The sequence below is a fragment of the Atta cephalotes genome (assembly GCF_000143395.1).
Source record: "Atta cephalotes unplaced genomic scaffold scaffold00067, whole genome shotgun sequence".
NCBI lineage: Eukaryota > Metazoa > Arthropoda > Insecta > Hymenoptera > Formicidae > Atta > Atta cephalotes.
In genome coordinates, this window is record NW_012130131.1 from 118,865 (window position 1) to 138,397 (window position 19,533).

Below are 19,533 nucleotides of genomic sequence, written 5' to 3' on the forward strand. Positions count from 1 at the left end.
GTTAGCGAGGTTTGAATAAATTTGTTTTTGCTTTCTAGGAAAAAAAAAATGTGTTTTTCTGACTAAAAAACAGCGGATTTAAGCTTATACACCTGGTAGTTCCGTCAAGTTTATTCAAACTGAAGAAAGATAATTAAACATTATGATTTTTGATGTTCTTGAATTTGTCGTAAATACGAGGCAAAAAAGGGGTAAATCACAAAGTTTTATTGTCAATGTTAGTTTTATCTGTTTGTTTAAGCGTCTTACATTTAAAAGAGACCTTAATTATAAATTGATCGTTTCAAAATTAAAATTAATAGAATAATCCAAAAATATCTTAATAATAAAATTAAAATTATTCCTATAATATTTTGGATAAGATAATAAAAAAGTTTATGTTCATAAGAACATCTCTCTTTTGTAAAAGAGGATGAAGAGACAAAAAACTGAGATATCTCCTCGAAAAAATTAAAATTAAAAAGGTAAAATTAAAAAGTTTTGTAAACAACTTTTTTAAATTTATTTATATAACGTTCGGAACGTTCGGATGACACCAGTGTTATTGAAACAATGGATTAAACATCAAAGTCATTAAAAGCACTGTCCCCATTAAGTTTCTAAAATTTTGTATACAAAAGATGATTATTCCGCAACATTTATATAGGATTTATTATCTGGATTTAAATTTTTATCATACACATATGCTTAATAGATACAATAAAGCGAAGACTCCATAAAATTCTTGATGTGGAACTCAATGATGCGTTTAGAACACTACATAATTCAAAAAGACAAACTGCGATCTTATTTAGGAGGATTTCTGGTTGGATCCTTTATAACTTTTGTGAGACATTTTTTACTAAACAAAACAATTTTCGAAACTCAATGCATAGAGCTGAACATAAGAAGCTGACAAAAAATGATTTGGCTGATTAACAAACAATAACGAAATGATTTCTAAGATTCAGTATTTTTGGAATTGCTATGATAACAATTCTTTTTCTAATGATTTACCTTTAGGGGTGTTTAAGAATTATAATAGTTCTAAGGTAGACATTAAACCGTCTTCTTTTTCTATTTCAAATGAACAATCCGCACTATTTTCTAGAAATAAATGGTTTATGAATTTATCAAAAATTACCATTCCGACTGAAATACAATGCCTTTTACAGCTTGGTAATAATTTTTCGTCATTTAACCTGAAGAAAAATTATTTTGAACTCATAAAGTCCATTGAAAATAATGTAAAAAGTCTAAGCAATACTTGCGTTTTAGATTTGAGCAATCTCTGCTATATTTTCTGCTATACAGAAAATATTCTTCACAAAATCAGCTAACTATTTTATCAATAAAAGACTAACTTTTTTACTCAAAATAACTAAAAGTTTCATCAGAGAAAATCCAAAAATCTTATTTACGAGAGTTGACAAAGATAATGTTACCGTAATAATTGACCAAGATAAGTAGAAACAAAAAATGCGTAATATTGTATGTTAGAAGATATTAGTACAATTACGTAATTAATAGGGATCCAATTAGGAAACTCACTAAATCTGTGAGAATTTTATTTATTTTATATATTTGACAAAAGGAAGAATTATGAGTATATTAATTCGAAAATATACAAAAAATTATACTGCAGTAATGGAATCCTTCCGAGACTTCCCAAGGTTCACAAAAATGGATGCCCTTTGAGAATTATTATTTCGTTTATTGATAGTCCTTTTTATTCATTGGCCTCATTTTTGCACAATATTATCAAAGACAATTTTCCTAAATCAAATAACTATTGTCAATAGTTTCAAATTGGTTGAAAAACTTAATGTGTTGTTTAAATAATAATTACTCGTTGATTTTTCTTGTAATATCATTATTTATCAACATTCCTTTAGATTTGGCTATAAAAAGTATTTCAGACAGATTGACAATAAAATAACTTCATGATTTACTGTTCCTTTTTTGCCTTATATTTATGACAAATTTAAGACCATTATCAAAAATCATAATGTTTAATAATTGTCTTTCTTCAATTTGAACAAATTTGACAGAATTATTAAAGACAAAAAAACATTCTTTCTCATGAGTCAAAGAAAAATATAGTTTACAAAATTAATTGTAAAAATTGCAATGCCTCTTATATTAGACAGATGAGCCATAAATTAAAGACTAGAATTAACGAACATAAAAATGACATTAATAAAAAGAGCGATAAACTTGTCTGCCAGTTCTGATCATAAATTGCAATCTGAACATGATTTTGATTGGAATAACACCAAAATTTAAGATAATAAGAGATATATTGGAAAAAGGTTAGTGACTGAAATGGAAATATTAAAATATAGAAGAATGGCATAAATTTGAAATAGGACTACTTTCTTACCATGCTTACACGAACATAATTAATAAGTTTTAATAATTTTTTTGATTAGTGTATCTATACTAAAGTGTCTATCTTATTGTGTACTAAAGTGTCTATCTTATTAGGTGCACAACTTTGCTTTCGCTGTTTTCCTATAGATGGCTTTAGCGATAAGTGGTGGTCGAAATAAATAGATTATAGACGTCATACAATAAATTTGGGCATCTGTCAACATAACCCCATAGAAATATTAGTCGATTTGTGTCTGCATCATAAAGTTATTCTCGATTGAAAATGTCAGTTTACGAGCCAAATTCTCGTCCTCTGCGGGAGGTTTTAATTTTTTGCTTCAATATGAAGAAATCTGCGGCTGAGGCTCATCGAATGCTCTCAAATATTTATAGTGAGGCCGCTATTAGTGAAAGAACGTGTCGTGAGTGGTTTCAACGCTTCAAAAACGGTTTTGATGTCCAAAGTCATGCTCTGTATTTGATGGAACCAGCTCGGCGTAGTGTATTATGAACTGTTAAAATCGACTGAAACAATCACAGGCGATCGGTATTGAACGCAATTGATGCGCAATTGAGTCGAGCATTGAAAGAAAAACGGCCGCAATACAACGAGAGACACGATAAAGTGATTTTGCATGACAATGCTCGACCCCATGTTGCGAAAGTGGTCAAGACATACTTGAAAACGTTGAAATGGGAAGTCCTACCACACCCGCCGTATTCTTCAGACATTGCTCCCTCTGACTATCACTTGTTTCGATCAATGGCACACGGCCTGGCTGACCAGCACTTCCGGTCTTATGAAGAAGTAAAAAATTGGATCGATTCGTGGATAGCCTCAAAAGATGACCAGTTTTTTCGACGCGGAATTCGTACGCTACCCGAAAGATGGGAGAAAGTAGTGGCCAGCGATGGACAATACTTTGAATCATAAATGTATAACCAGTTTTTTACAATAAAGCCTCGAATTTCGGAAAAAAACGGCGGAAGCAAAGTACACCTAATATAATTCGTAAAAAGTTCGTACACATATGATAATTGTTTGTAAGCGTCATTAAATTCTATACAACAATTTGTGGATGAAGTTATGTTTGAATCGATCAATTTTTTATATAGAAGAACAATATGTATTTATTTCATGCCGCAAACATTTTTCAAATGTATAGGAAGTATACTAGGCGGGTTCTAACCCATGGGGCTAAAGGGGAGCGCGGGGCGCGGGGGGTTCTCGTAAGCGCGGGGGGGAAGGCGCGGGGGAGAAGGCGCGGAGAAGAAGGAGGAAAGGCCCTGGTCGGCTACATCGCTGTTTATGTAAACATAAGACCCCGGTCGATGGACATAAACATGATGATGTTTCGCTGTGCTTTTCATATTTTTCATCGCCACCCTCCCAAACATTTCACGTGACATTTTTTTTCGTCACCCGCCGTCACCGCCACGGACCTCGCGTCCACTCCAAAATGCGTTTTTGGGTCGCTGCTGCCGAAAACCTCGTGTCCACCTCAAAATGCGTCGCCGTATTATGACACGAACAAGATGTTTTGTTTAGGTGACACATCATTGATGTATTCTCACAGTTCTTTTTTTCAAGGTCAGAAGCCGTCGATAACGATATTTTTTTTTCTAAGAAGAAATCGATGACAGATCGTCATTACTGCGACCCCAATAAAAGATCGGTGACACGTCGTCATTACTGCGATCCAATAGGGATGATAGATAATGAGACAAAGAAGTCACAAATGGAATATATAATGGGTAAGCGCTCGACACCTCAGTTGGTACCTTTAAAGATTACCGAATCGCAATAAGTATAATGCGAAAAGTATGGTTGACCATCATGCAGAAGTTGAGGACATGGATGGTGTGAATGCAGACAAGTTATTTGAAGCAATGGAAATAGAATTTGGAGACATAATGGACGATGTAGAAATCGAGAAACGTTGAGAACATAGCTAACGTAGCAGAGTATATTAGAAACGTGGATCCGGAACAGTTCGCGAATATCAGAGACAAAGAAGTGTTTGAAATGGAAGTAGACTTTGAGAATATAATGGACCAAGAATCATCTGACGAAGAAATGCTATCCGACGATAGTGGATGTGCTAGTGATATGAGCGAGTATGAAATTGATCTCGATTTGTGCAGCCTTAGGAAATCCGTACGTTGAACGCTCGTACTAAATACTGTGTGATCTCTACAATTATTATACAACGGGTGATGCTTTAACTGTATGCACAACATGCATGATTCATATAAGTAACATTAACGATGTAAGAATGTATCACGTCAGGGAGCATGAGATTGGTTCTTTCGGTAGGCTAGACAGCAAGTCGTACATGAATTGCAGAGAACCTTTGTACAGTATATTCTCGTGCAACATGTGCCCACTCTGCACACATTGAAAAAAAAAACTATTGTGAAGTACTCGAAAATATGTGGGAAGATTATAATGTAGATGATGTGTTGTATGTTCTCGGTAATCCGCAAAAAAGAGACACAGATGTGCGAATATCGCCGGTGCAATTCCTACGCGATCGAGAATTAGGTATACGTAATGAGAAACATGGAATAGTTATTAAAGAGCCCGTTTCTGACTGGTCTTTACTCGCGACAGAAAGTATACCCATGATTACGAGACAAATGTTACGAGGATGAGTATGAAAAGAGACATTGGTGGAATAGAAATGTCAGTGAAATAAAGGACGATTATTATTGGGCGAAGAAAATCGCAGATAAAAGCCAAGGTTGATGCATGTGCATTAAGATTCCCGCAGGTAATAAAAAGTGTGTCGAACTGTTGATTATTGACAATATATGAATGGAATTTCATGATCTTACACTAAAACTGTTTTTCAATAGATACGACGAACAATGCTTTGAGTGCGAACAGTGTACTTTCGCAAATAAATAATGAAAAGGTGTTAGAACATTATGATATTCTAGATATGTCACGATGTTGCAACATGTATGAACGAGTCATGTGCAAGTGCTCCATGGAAGAGTGCGATTTAAAAAACTGTGGAAAGACATGGAAAATCATGAGCGAGTGGAACGCGAACTGTTGGAGCAGGTCGCTACTCTGGTGGAGTATTTCGCGTGGTTGCAACGATGCGAGTACATCGAGAAGCTCGAAGAATTTTGTCGTGCCAAGTGTCCGCACCTCGCCGTTGGACACAGATCCGCGGTGGCGAGGATCGCGCGACTCGCAGGTGCAAAGTCGCAATTGGAGCGACTTTCGTGCATATTGGTGGTGAGTACGCGAGTGGCGAGTACGTGAGTAGTAACGAACGATCTCTTGTCTGGCGAGAAATCGACGCCGCGTTCGAGAATCGTATATTGACAGGTGCGGTAATAGACTCTAATCACATCGAACCGCAGCGGTTTTAGACTACGCTAGCAGTGTAGTTCTAGAGCGAGTGCGAGACGCTGTAGAAAGATACGGTAGTGTAAAAGTAAACACCGCATTCAACGGTGAATTCGCGACGAAGAATAAACGTGCTAATAAGAGCATAGTTACAAAGAACAGCGAGATATACCGATACACCGATTTGCGCGAGTGGTACGAACAGTATGTCATCCAGCCTATCCTAGCATCGCTCGAAGAGTTCCAGGAACGCGACAGCGGGTGGACATTGTTACGTATATTGAATTTGACTATCAATGTGAACAAACTAAATCCCCTGCGCGCGGGATGTCACATCGAAGTGCCACGAGAAATAGTGACGAAACGAGCGATAATCAGTGTTCGTACGACGGACAATGCGTAGTCGGTGGTCGCCGCTCTGTACCCAGCTGAAAAGTATGTGGAGCGGGAATCGTCCCGTATTACATGAGTGTTGAATCTCACGGATATCGAATTTCCAATAACGTTCAAAGACATTTCTAAATTCGAACGATTGAACATGTCAATCAACGAGTACAATATCGAGAATAAACAAGTCCTTCCTCTGTGGCTCACCGATGACAAGAAGAAGAAGCACGTCAATTTCCTGTATGTACAAGATTCATACAACGATAACCTTGACCATTTTGCGTATCAAGAACCTATCGCGTCTCGTGAGTTCGCAAATTACTAGGAAAAAGAACAAGAAGTTTTTCTGCGACCGGTAAATGTAATAAGAAAAGCCAATAAAAAACAGTAAAAAAGAAATAGTGAAAAATGATTTCTCTATTATTTACAGATGCCTCCATTACTTCGGTTCGTGCGAAAAATTGCAATTGCACGAAGTGGACTGCCAGAAGATCAACGACTGCGCCATCCGACTGCCGAGGACGACAAGTGGTTCCACCAATTCCAGTGGAATTTGGAAACCACTGCAATAAGGAGCTCGTCTCATTCATTGTCTACGCCGACCTAGAGTGCGTTCTACGTAAGACAGAATCCGACAAAGAAGATGCGTCGTCATACGCGTATCAGCGGCATGAAGCGCTTAGCATAGGCTATTACATACGATGCACGTACGACGACACATTATCGTTGTATTATTTCCGTCGCGATGAAGATTGTATAACGTGGTTCGCGCAACAATTCAACGAATTTGCACATCGTGTGAAAAATATCGTATCCGCCAACGTGCCCATGGAAACGTTGTCTAAGCAGCAATAGGAGGCATACTGTAGAGCGATGCGTTGTCACATCTGTGAGAAACCGTTCGCGCCCGATGATACGCGAGTCCGCGATCATTGTCATCTCACCGGTAGATACCGTGATTCAGCGCATTCAAATTGTAACTTAAATTATATAAAAATTCGTTCTATATTCCGATCGTATTTATCGGGCTATGATGCCCATTTTATAATTAAAGAAATTGCTACTGCGATAACATGTAGATGTACTACCGATAACGAAGGAAAAATATATTTCATTCACTAAACATATATCGATAGCACCAAAGATAAAAATGAAAAGAATTTTCAGAAAAAAAATAGTGTAAAATTAAGATTCATTGATTCTTTCAAATTTCTAAACGCAAGCCTCGATAAATTGGTCGTATCTCGACAAAGATAAATTAAAAATTGTACGTTCCGAATTTTGCAAGCTCAGCGCTCAGGATTTCGATTTTCTCATTCGAAAAGGTGTTTTTCCGTACGAATACATTGACTGCGTCGAAAAATTGCAGGACACGCGCGAATTATTTTTCAGTTCGTTGACAGGCGATACCGTATCCGAGAACGATTACTCTCATGCTGTGAACGTGTAGCAGCGATTCTCCATCCGAACGCTCGGGGAGTACAGTGATTTGTATTTGAAAACTGATATCTTGTTATTAGCCGAAACACATTTTCGAACGACATTTTCGAAAATTTTCGCAATAGTTGTATCGCGAGTTACTGTCTCGATCCCGCGCATTATTATACATTGCCAGGTTTCACGTGGGACGCCATGCTGAAACATACACATGTAAGATTCGAGTTGCTCACCGACATTGATATGATCACGTTCATCGAGCGCGGTATACGCGGTGGTCTCAGTCAATTCCAGCAGATACGCACAGGCTAATAACAAATACATGCATTCGATCCATCGAAACCGTCATACTTGATGTACTATGAATAATTTATGAATAATTTGTACGGATGGGCAATGTGTCGACCTTTGCCGTACGCCAAATTTCAATGGTTCGAAGACGCTGCGAACTTTGACGTGATCGCTCCGGATTCATCCCGGTTATAGGTCGATCTCGAGTATTCGCAGCATCTACACGACCTACCTTTCTGCCCAACGCGCGATAAATCGCCCGGCAAGCGCGAAGACAAACTTCTAGTGACGTTGTACGATAAACAGCGTTACGTCCACTATCGCAACCTACAGCAATGTATTCGTCACGGTCTTCGCGTAACAAAGATCCATCGAGTGCTACAATTCACTCAATCTCCATGGCTCCGCGATTACATTGAACTCAATACATAATTTAGAACGCGCGCAAAAAACGATTTTGAAAAAAATTTGTATAAATTAATGAACAACGCGGTATTCGATAAGACCATGGAGAATGTGCGCAATCACGTTGATGTAAAATTAATAACAAAATGGAACGGCACGAAGACAATGATCGCGAAACTGAATTTTCACAGCCGCAGTGTCTTTGCGGAAAATTTGATCACTGTCGAAATGCGTAAACTCGAGGTAAAGTTCGACAAGCCGATTTACGTGGGTATGTGCATTGAAAGTCTGCTTGTACGAATTTCACCGCGAGTACATGTCACCGATGTATCGCGACAAATGCAAGATCATGTACACCGACACGGACAGTCTCATTTACCATATAGAATGTGACGATGTTTACAAAAATATGAAACACGATATTGCTAGATACGAGCGATTATCCGGCAGACAACGTGTACGGTATGCCTCTCGCGAACAAAAAAGTACTCGGCCTGATGAAGGATGAAAATAATGGTGCGATAATGGCCGAATTCGTTGGATTGAGAGTAAAGATGTACATGATGAGAGTGGACGGCAAGAATGACATTAAAAAGGCGAAAGGTATAAAGAATAACGTAGTAGCGCGAACGATAACGTTCGACGATTACACGCGGTGTTTGAATGAAGATATCGAAATAACTCGCCGTCAATCGTGTACCATATCAATGGTATACAGTCTAAATTACACGAGGTATACACGATATTCAAATCGAAAATCTGAGTCCATGACGACAAACGGTACGTCGTACCAAACTCGACCTAGACATTACCGTGGGGGCATTGGCGGATACCTTTGTAATATATGTTACTATTATGTATTATTTATTGTAATTTACATTTTTTTTCATATTTATACAAATATTATTAACGTATTTTTATGTAATAGCATTTATTATTAGTATTACGATTGTTATACTTTCATATAATACATATCGTATGTTTTTAACATTTATATACTACTAGTATTTCAATTTTACATTTTATGTATCCCATATTTTTTTTTATCATTTATGCATATTACTGTTATTATTTTAATTTGTAATGCATGTTTTTTTATATTTATATAAGTATTATTATTATGTTTTATATAGTACCATTTATTATATATTACTATTATTTTTCATTTCATGTATTGTACATTTATATCTGTATATTCCAGAACGAAGATGGAAAGGATAATAAAAAAAAGTTTATATATTTATATTGATATTTTTTATATGTAGAAATAAAAATACACGAATCAAAATTTTATCAAATGACATTGTTTTTGTGTATCCATGAAATGTGCGATCCATCGAATCCCAGCCATTTGACGTACACCTTATCTCCTTCCCGGCGCAGTACTTTCTCTGAGAGAATACATATCCGGATGAGTAGCGCGATGCAACTCATGCTCGTAAAACACTCCAGCGACGGATTTTCCGCGATAATCCTCGAGTAGGTAGGTTACGGGATTGGTACGCTGTATCTTAACGATTGTAAACACCTCGGTGTCTCCAATTTGGTGTGTAACCCTTCTCAAAAATCGTCTTGTACTTGCTCACGCGTACCGAATTGTCCACTTTAAATTTTGACCAGCAATCTTTATCGCGCTATAAACCGTGTCCAAAAGTCTTTCGGCGATCGCGGGAGTTACGTCAGCAGGTCGCATGCCGATAGTCCGATGCTTGCGTGCGTTGTAATCTGACACGAGATGCGGCAGCTCATCGATCCACTTGTAATTGCCGTTAAGTATAAACGTCTCCCACATGTCGTTTTTGAGCGTGCGATTGAACCGCTCGATTACTGACACTTTCAACGTAGAATAGTGATTAACACGTCATGTTTTTTCAAGATTTTCTGCACATCGATGTTGTAAAATTCCTTTCCCATATCCGTTTGTAAATTTCCGTTTGTAAATTTTTCTTCCACTCGCTCGAATTATCTCAATGATAGCATCAGCCATCTCGCTTCCACCCTTGTTCTTGAGCGATACCCACGCGCCCACGCGTACTTGCTCAACACATCAATGACGGTATGTAATGGTGGCCTCTGTTGAATCCTGAGTATGGACGATATCAGCCTGCCACAAATCGTATCCTCGAACTATGACGCGCCTTCGCGGAAAATTTCTTTTCGCCGGAGCATGCAATTCCTCGACGAGTCGACGTCTCTCGGAGCTAATTTTTCTCTGAATCTTTTCGCTGAATCTCTTTTTCATGATTCAACGCGTAACACACAGAGCAAAAGAATTTTTTTTTCTCACTGACACCATTCTGACTGACATGTTTCGTCTGTACGCGATTTAATTTATAATAAGACTGGCTTCGCGAAGTTCCTCGATGATCGATAACATCTCGTTGTTGTGAGCGTTGTTGCCCGCTCAGTGCGAAGCGTCGAGCAATCGTCGATGATTCACCAGTTCGTTGGGATCATCCCAATGCTCGTAATCAATCGCGTTGTCATTCAGTATCATTGCATGAAGTAATCCCTTTCCAGATTTATTTTTCTTGGGTGTGATCAACATCAACGGCGCGGTAACGTATTTGTACTTGTATCCTCTATTGCTCAATAATCGGCTCTGCGATTGATGCTTGTGTTTGTGCGCGTTCGTCGCTAGTAGCATCTTGTACTTATTCATATCGTCTTCCGAATAGAGATCGTCGGGAATTCTCTTGAAAATCAATAAAGACTAGGTGTACCGACATATCGTACACCGTCAATAATTATGTTGTCCGCATCATCCACGTCGAAACGTTTATATTGCCAAACATCAATCCATCCTTATGTAGATAAACGCCGTACACATAATCTACATCGCTCTTCTGTTTATCTCGCGTTCCCCTCGACAGGCAGCCTCGACGTACTTTTGATCCAGCGGACCCAAGTCGGCTTGCAACGCCTCTCAACCTTCCGACATTTGCAATCGATTTTGAACCTTCGTCGCTAACGAGTCTTCCGTCGTTTCGAAAACATTGTCCAATGACTCTATCATCAGTACAATTTTGGTACGCGGAGGTTATCGGCTGTACACAATCGTGCAATCGATCATTGAATTACGCGGGATCACGGAACGATCGAACGTCTCGCTCGCTTTCTCTCCCTCCTTCTCCTCCTCCTCCTCATCCTCCTCTTTTCTCTCACGCTTGGAAGCTGCGTCATCGTTGCGCGATTGTCTCTTTATCGCGCGCACTGTCAACAATCTGCTGCAGAGGTTTGATAATAGGCTTAAAATGCCTGTCCAGTGCTATGTCCTTCTCGATTCTACCGGTCTTTCTTGAGAGCGCGGTGTTTCTTACGAATCGACTTGCTCGTTTTCTCGATCTCCCTCACAATTTTTTCACGCTCGCATATATCAGCCATGTGCGTTTCTGGCGAAGTATCGACAATGACTAGTCACGTTACAGTATCGCGAATTCGTTAAATCCCTTTCTGTATCTCCCGTCTTTAAGCGCTGTCCTTGTCTATCCTAAAAATCCATTTTTTTTTTGCCAACAGCGACATAACAAACAAAATTACGTACGACATCACGTATTCACGTGATCGTTGTAAACGTGTTTCAAGTTGGTACAATCCTGTTTGAACAGGATCAACAGCGTTGTCGCGTATCAGATGTTTAGGTATTCTTGCGTACGTCTGACAGAGATAGAAGCAGTCACGTTCGCGTGGCGGCCTATCGGAAAGTATTCTCTCACCGCATTCTGCTTGTCGCATGCTACGTCATCAAAGATAAAAATAGAATTTGGGCACGCTTCGCTCGGTGGAACGACATCGCTGTTGTTGGAGAACATAAAGTAGCGATTTCATCGATACATAAATAAATTTTCGAGATACTGATACTTTGGCTGTTGCAACGATTTCGAATAGTTTGGACTCTCAAGCAAGCTTATGAGAACGTTGGTTTTACCACAATTCGACGGGCCGCAAATGATCGCACGTATACTCGGCAGCATTTCGCCATGCTTGCGCTTCTCCGCCTCCCATAATTCGCAATTTCGCGTCACAGTTTGTGACGTGTATCGTTAGCGGTTGCAGTACGAACTTCATGCTCACACTAAAGACTGTGCACTCTCGAATGACTATTTAAAGATGCGCGAATCCGCGAATCGCAAATATTTCGCGCGCGAGTAGCAAAATATTTCGCGCTGTGTCATCCTTCCGATATTCGAGACTTGAGCGTCGAGCAACTGCAATATAATAAAGTCGTATTCTTACGCGTGTACGGCGATTACATTGAACACATCTGGGGCAAACTTCCGGAATACGTGAAGGCAGATTCAGAGGTTCGAACCTATCGTTGCTGTGACGAGCACTACAATCAGCCGTGACATCGACGGCCCCGCACCGAAGATAAAGGACTGTAACGAATGTCAGCATCGCGCAACGGTCTGCTGAATCGAGCGACAAACGCGCTTTCTTTCGAGTTACATATTCGGAGCTACCAGTTTTGCGGTCCGGGCACTCGGCTTACGAAGCGACTAGCCAGAGGTGACGAGGCACAAATCCGCTGGACGCGGCGTGCCGAGAACACATTGCGTATTCTCGGAGCAACGATCTCACCGATAGACATGCGGCGGACAAGATACTAGTCAATAAAGCGCTAGGACGCGTCACTGTGAAAGATTCGGCTCTGAGCGAGAGAGCCGCCGCAGCTGCCTTCTGGGCAGTGATGAAAGCCAAGACCAAGATCGGCATGGGCATGAAATCGAAGAAAAAGAAAAAAGGCGATGAAAAAGCGGATACTTCCAACAGCGAAACGAGGCGGTGCGTTACCGTTTCTGCCAATGTTGGGCGCGCTTAGATCCTTGATCAGCGAAATGACAGCAAAGCCGTACGACGTCAGCTCGAAGAGCTGCAACGTCATGATCGCGCGATGGAGCAGGGTCGTGGACTGTATCTCGGTCCGTACAAACATGGACAGGGTGTAGCTGCAAAAAAAAATGCCGAAAAGACAATAAAAATGCCGTCTGGCGCAACTACCAATGTGCAATTGAACGAGCTCGCGAGACGTATGCGCGTACCATACTTTAGAGGCGTTTTCATGCGTAACACGTTACCGACGAGCGGCGCGCACCGAAAGTGGTATCGTGAATCTGAACGATGCGACGGGGCCTGATACTCACTGGGTAGCGTACACGAAAAGGAACAATCGCGTCGTGTACTTTGACAGTTTCAGTAATCTTCGCCCAAGGAATTGGTGCGATATTTTGGAAACGGTGCTATGACGATAGAGACAATCGCACGTCCTATCAAACATACGATCAAAGTTTCTGTGGACAGATGTGTGTGCGATTTCTACAAACGGTAAACGGCGTGAATTTAAAAAGCTCGACGAAATGCTGTGAAATCTTAGTATTCGTCGAACGCTTTTTCCGTCATGTCGTTGACGCTTACGCTGAGCGGGAAGAGCACCGTTTTCGCGGCGAATTACTTTCCCGCCATAGATTTAAGTGATGGAAATTACGAGCTCTGACGATTTTTGAAACTTATCACACAATACGAACGTGAACGAATCGAACAATAAATTTTATTTCACCAAAGACGACGTGGAAATTACAATTCTCAAAGGTTCATATGAAGTGCGAGATATAAATGAATTTTTGAAACACGCGATTTTACGGAAATGTCCACACCACGACGCACTTGAAACCATTGATGAAGTGCATGGTGACAACAACAACAACAACAACAATAACATCGATAATGATGATGCGTTAGAGAATACCGATTACGCTCCGCGCAAACTACAACACGATGAGATGCGAGATTAGATGTGCATACAGAAATTTTGGCAAGCTCAATAGCATTGGATCTGCTGGGATTTTCATCGAAGCGTATATTGCGGCCGCGAAGATGGCACGAATCGGACGTGTCGATCAATAATTGTAAACGTTATCTGCGTAGAATGTAACATGACCGCGGGCGCGTACAGCAACGGCAAAAGCGCGCATACGATACACGAATTTTCGCCGACCGTGCCTCCAAGATATAAGATATCGGAGAGGCCGGTGCAGATCATTTACCTGCCGATTATCGCACGAAGCATTATGGATCTACCGATCTAACGATATTGTCTAACGTATTGTCGATCAGAACGGATGATTGCTCGATTTTCGAGGAGAAGAGATCACCGTTAGATTGCACGTACGATGGCGACAGTGATAACGTGAGCGTAAGATGCTCGTGCTGAACGGAACACAGCGTACGCAAAGAGATAACGCATTTTTTACAAGGCCAGTGACGTCACAGTTCGATAACACTCGCTCATCCAGCTGCATCAGAAGAAGAAGCTTAGCGTCAAACGTTACATTTTTAAAGTCTTTGGGATTCGCAGTGCGCAACATTTGAAATGACTGATATCCTAAACATTAAAAACGAACCGATCTTCGACGATCGCATTGAGATACGTACAGCCCGTTCGCCAACACAACGTTCGGGTACAGCGATGAAATAAGAATACCCATACAGCAACAGGATCTGTACATACTGCCGTACGAAAGCTTTCTGTACGTCGAGGGAAAACTGACGAAGAACAAAGTGGTTCAGAATGCTCACGTGACATTGGGAAATAATTGCGCCGCATTCGATGAGATTCGATATGAACTCAACGGTGTGGACATTGATCGTAACAGAAACGTGAGCATAACTAGCACACTCAAAAACTATGTAACAGTGTCATCCGACAGAAGCATGATTCTTGCGAAATGCCGGCTGGGATGCGCTGACTACTGCGGCCGGATATTTTAATTTCTGTGTACCGCTCTACGTACTGTTGGGATTTTGCGAAGATTACAAATGTGTGGTAATCAACACTCGTCACAAGTTGATTTTAATACGAGCGCGCAACGATAATAATTGTCTGATGGGAGATCCGGCAACAGAACCAACGCTCGAATTATTCAAAGTACAGTGGCGAATGCCGCACGTGTTATTGAGCGAGATAAATAATTATCGATACTACGCGCTTTGGAAAGCGGACGATATCTGAGCATGGCTTTTCGCTCGTGGGATCTGTATGAGTTTCCGCTCTTGCAGAGCACAACCAAACATTCGTGGGCCATCAAGACGGCTACTCAGCTCGAAAAGACGCGCTACGTCATTTTCGCTATACAAACAGATCGAAAAAACGTCATGTCTGAAGATGTGAGTCGATTCGACGATTGCAAATTAACCAATGCGAAATTCTCATTCTGAATTCAGAATGTTATCCGATGATGACTTGAATCTGGATTTTGATAAAAACAGATGTGCGATTCTATACGACTTGTACGCGCGTTTCTACAAGGGCTACTACGGATACGGTATCTCGAGCTTCATCTTTACGACTTTTTTACGTAATGGCCCGTTCGTGATCATCGATTGCTCTCGACAAAACGAATCGGTCAAGAGTGGCACCGTGGATGTGCGATTAGACTTTGTAAGGAGAACGTGCCCGCAAATACAACAGCCTATTGTCTCATAATATACGATCGCGTGGTTCAGTATAATCCATTGATCAATGTTGTGCGCAAAATCACCTAAGCGCACTTCCGACATGATATAAAATCTACGATACATCACATTCGACCGCAATCGGCCGCAATCTTCTCAACAACATGCTCGTGCCAATGTTCGTGGATCTGCAAGGATTCTTCGTTAACAAGAAATTTATTGTGAAGGAAGTAGCGGTGTTGAAACAGGGGACTGTTTTCACACATTACATTTTTACGAGTTTCGTGTCATGGAAATTTGTGACAAGATCCGACAGGTCTTGCGCTTCCTGGTTGAGTGCTTATCATGGATTGCGATGGGAGGACGGGATGGTCTCGTACAACGAGGCGAAACGCCTAATCACGACAGCTGTATTTCAACATGATGTTATCGTGTACGTTAAGGGACACGAGAAACGAATGTGGCCGTGGAACATGTTTTTGGACGATGAACGAGAACGCATATATTAGGTGTATAACTTTGCTTCCGCCGTTATTTTCCGAAATTCGAGGCTTTATTGTAAAAAACTGGTTATACATTTATGATTCAAAATATTGTCCATCGCTGGCTACCACTTTCTCCCATCTTTCGGATAGCGTACGAATCCCGCGTCGAAAAAACTGGTCATCTTTCGAGGCTATCCACGAATCGATCCAATTTTTTACTTCTTTATAAGACTTCTTTATAAGAGGAATGCTGGTCAGCCAGGCCATATGCAATTGATCGAAACAAGTGATAGTCAGAGGGAGCAATGTCTGGAGAATACGGCGGGTGGGGTAGGACTTCGCATTTCAACGTTTCCAAGTATGTCTTGACCACTTTCGCAACATGGGATCGAGCATTGTCATGCTGCAAAATCACTTTATTGTGTCTCTCGTTGTATTGCGGCCGTTTGTCTTTCAATGCTCGGCTCAAACGCATCAATTGCGTTCGATACCGATCGCCTGTGATTGTTTCAGTCGGTTTTAACAGTTCATAATACACTACGCCGAGCTAGTCCCACCAAATACAGAGCATGACCTTGGACGTCAAAATCACCGTTCTTGAAGCGTTCAAACCACTCACGACACGTTCTTTCACTAATAGCAGCCTCACCATAAGTATTTGAGAGCATTCGTGATGAGCCTCAGCCGCAGATTTCTTCATATTGAAGCAAAAAATTAAAATCTCCCGCAAATGACAAGAATTTGGCTCGTAAACTGACATTTTCAATCGAGAATAACTTTATGATGCAGACACAAATTGATTAATGTTTCTATGGGGTTATGTTGACAGAAGTTTATTGTCTATGATCTATTGACGTCTATGATCTATTTATTTCGACCATCACTTACCGCTAAAGCCATCTGTAGGAAAACGGCGGAAGCAAAGTTGTACACCTAATACATCGAGACCTTGGATGCAGTTTACGAAGACATGGAATCTTTAATTAATCTGGATGTTGCTAATACTATGCGATGTGGGCAACGTGTTAAGAATTGCGTGTTACAAAATGTATTGAAAATATATAATTCATGGTTGCAAAAGAATTTTTTAAATAAAAAATACGTTAACACGTATTTATTACATGTTTCTTTTTTCCTTCCTTTGACATACATATACTCATATGTATGAACGTGTATATGTGTATGTATGTATTAGGTGTATAACTTTGCTTCCGCCGTTTTCCTATAGATGGCTTTAGCGGTAAGTGGTAGTGGAAATAAATAGATCATAGACGTCATACAATAAACTTGGGCATCTGTCAACATAACCCCATAGAAACATTAGTCGATTTGTGTCTGCATCATAAAGTTATTTTCGATTGAAAATGTCAGTTTACGAGCCAAATTCTCGTCATTTGCGGGAGGTTTTAATTTTTTGCTTCAATATGAAGAAATCTGCGGCTGAGGCTCATCGAATGCTCTCAAATACTTATGGCGAAGCCGCTATTAGTGAAAGAACGTGTCGTGAGTGGTTTGAACGCTTCAAGAACGGTGATTTTGACGTCCAAGGTCATGCTCTGTATTTGGTGGGACCAGCTCGGCGTAGTGTATTATGAACTGTTAAAACCAACTGAAACAATCACAGGCGATCGGTATCGAACGCAATTGATGCGTTTGAGCCGAGCATTGAAAGACAAACGGCCGCAATACAACGAAAGACACAATAAAGTGATTTTGCAGCATGACAATGCTCGACCCCATGTTGCGAAAGTGGTCAAGACATACTTGGAAACGTTGAAATGGGAAGTCCTATCCCATCGCCGTATTCTCCAGACGTTGCTCCCTCTGACTATCACTTGTTTCGATCAATGGCACACGGCCTGGCTGACCAGCACTTCCGGTCTTATGAAGAAGTAAAAAATTGGATCGATTCGTGGATAGCCTCAAAAGATGACCAGTTTTTTTGACGCGGGATTCGTACGCTACCCGAAAGATGGGAGAAAGTAGTGGCCAGCGATGGACAATACTTTAAATCATAAATGTATAACCAGTTTTTTACAATAAAGCCTCGAATTTCGGAAAAAAAACGGCGGAAGCAAAATTGTACACCTAATAACAGCCAAATGATACGAGCAGAGAGGCGGTGTGACCGGGAGGAACGTGAGATTCTTGATATATGGTTGAATGAAGGCTTGTACCTGGCCGAATTTTTCGGCCTCCGACCGTACGAACCCGATCCGGAGCCGGAAGATTGGAATTGTAAGTTTCATAAAATTTTATGTATAAAATATTTATGTATAAAATTAAAAAAAGGAATACTTATATTTATATTTATATTTTATATTTATATATTTATATTATTTTTCATCTGCAGAAGGCAGCGGCGGTGGCGATCGCGACGTCGATGGCAGCGGCGGCGATCGCGACGGCGGCAGCGGCGGTGGCGGCGGCGGCGGCGGCGGCGGGACGAAAAAATTACGGAACGCATAATGTCATTATGTTTACGTAATCCATCGACCGAGGGTCCTATGTTTATGTAAACAGTGACAGCGCTGCTGTCACCCACGCTTACGAGTACTCCCCGCGCCTTCCCCCCCCTCCCCCCCCGCGCCTAAGAGTACCCCCCGCGCCTCACGCTCCTCTCTAGCTCCATAGGTTAGAACCCGTCTAGTCCTTACTCAAGGATTAGGTTTTCATTTAAACATGTTTTTAAAAAATAAATTCTTACTTTTAATTTCGCGTTAGATTTCATAAGTCTCATGCGTTTTTCCAATAGACGATATATTTGGTATCCAAAATATATTCTAACAAAAAAAAATGTTAAACTATACACGTACATATTAATGTTCATATAGATATAAATTTCAAAACTTTTAGAGATGGCTTAAAAATATAATACAAAAAATATAATACAAAATATAAATAATAAAGTGCATAGCCACAAAGCTAGATTTTAAGCGAAAATCATGTATTTAAAAATTATAATATGATAAAGACGTTTTTGTCAAGATTTGATCATCATCAGTACAGTAAAATATAAAAAGTAATATATAAAAGATGTTACATAAATTAAAAGAATATTGTCAATAAATCACTAGTTCAGAATTGGTGACAAAATTACATTCGCTTATGAAACGAGTTGACAAAATTATAAGTCCAAAACTGAAGATATGCGTGCGTGCGTGCGTGCGTGCGTGCGTGCGTGTGTGTGTGTGTGTGTGTGTGTGTGTGTGTGTGTGTGTGTGTGTGTGTGTGTGTGTGTGTGTGTGTGTGTGTGTGTGTATATATTAGTTCGACTAAGTCGTATTAAGTTAAATTAAATTTTAATTTATAATTAATTAACTTTTAACTTTTTACTTTTAAAGTAAGTAGTAATACGTA

The 19,533-nt window shown here is 40.2% G+C and overlaps 1 pseudogene; it reads left to right on the forward strand.

Annotated features, from left to right (window-relative positions):
* Positions 1-7,783: 7,783 nt before the first annotated feature.
* Positions 7,784-8,263, forward strand: LOC105623912 (annotated as a pseudogene).
* The last annotated feature ends 11,270 nt before the right edge of the window (positions 8,264-19,533 follow it).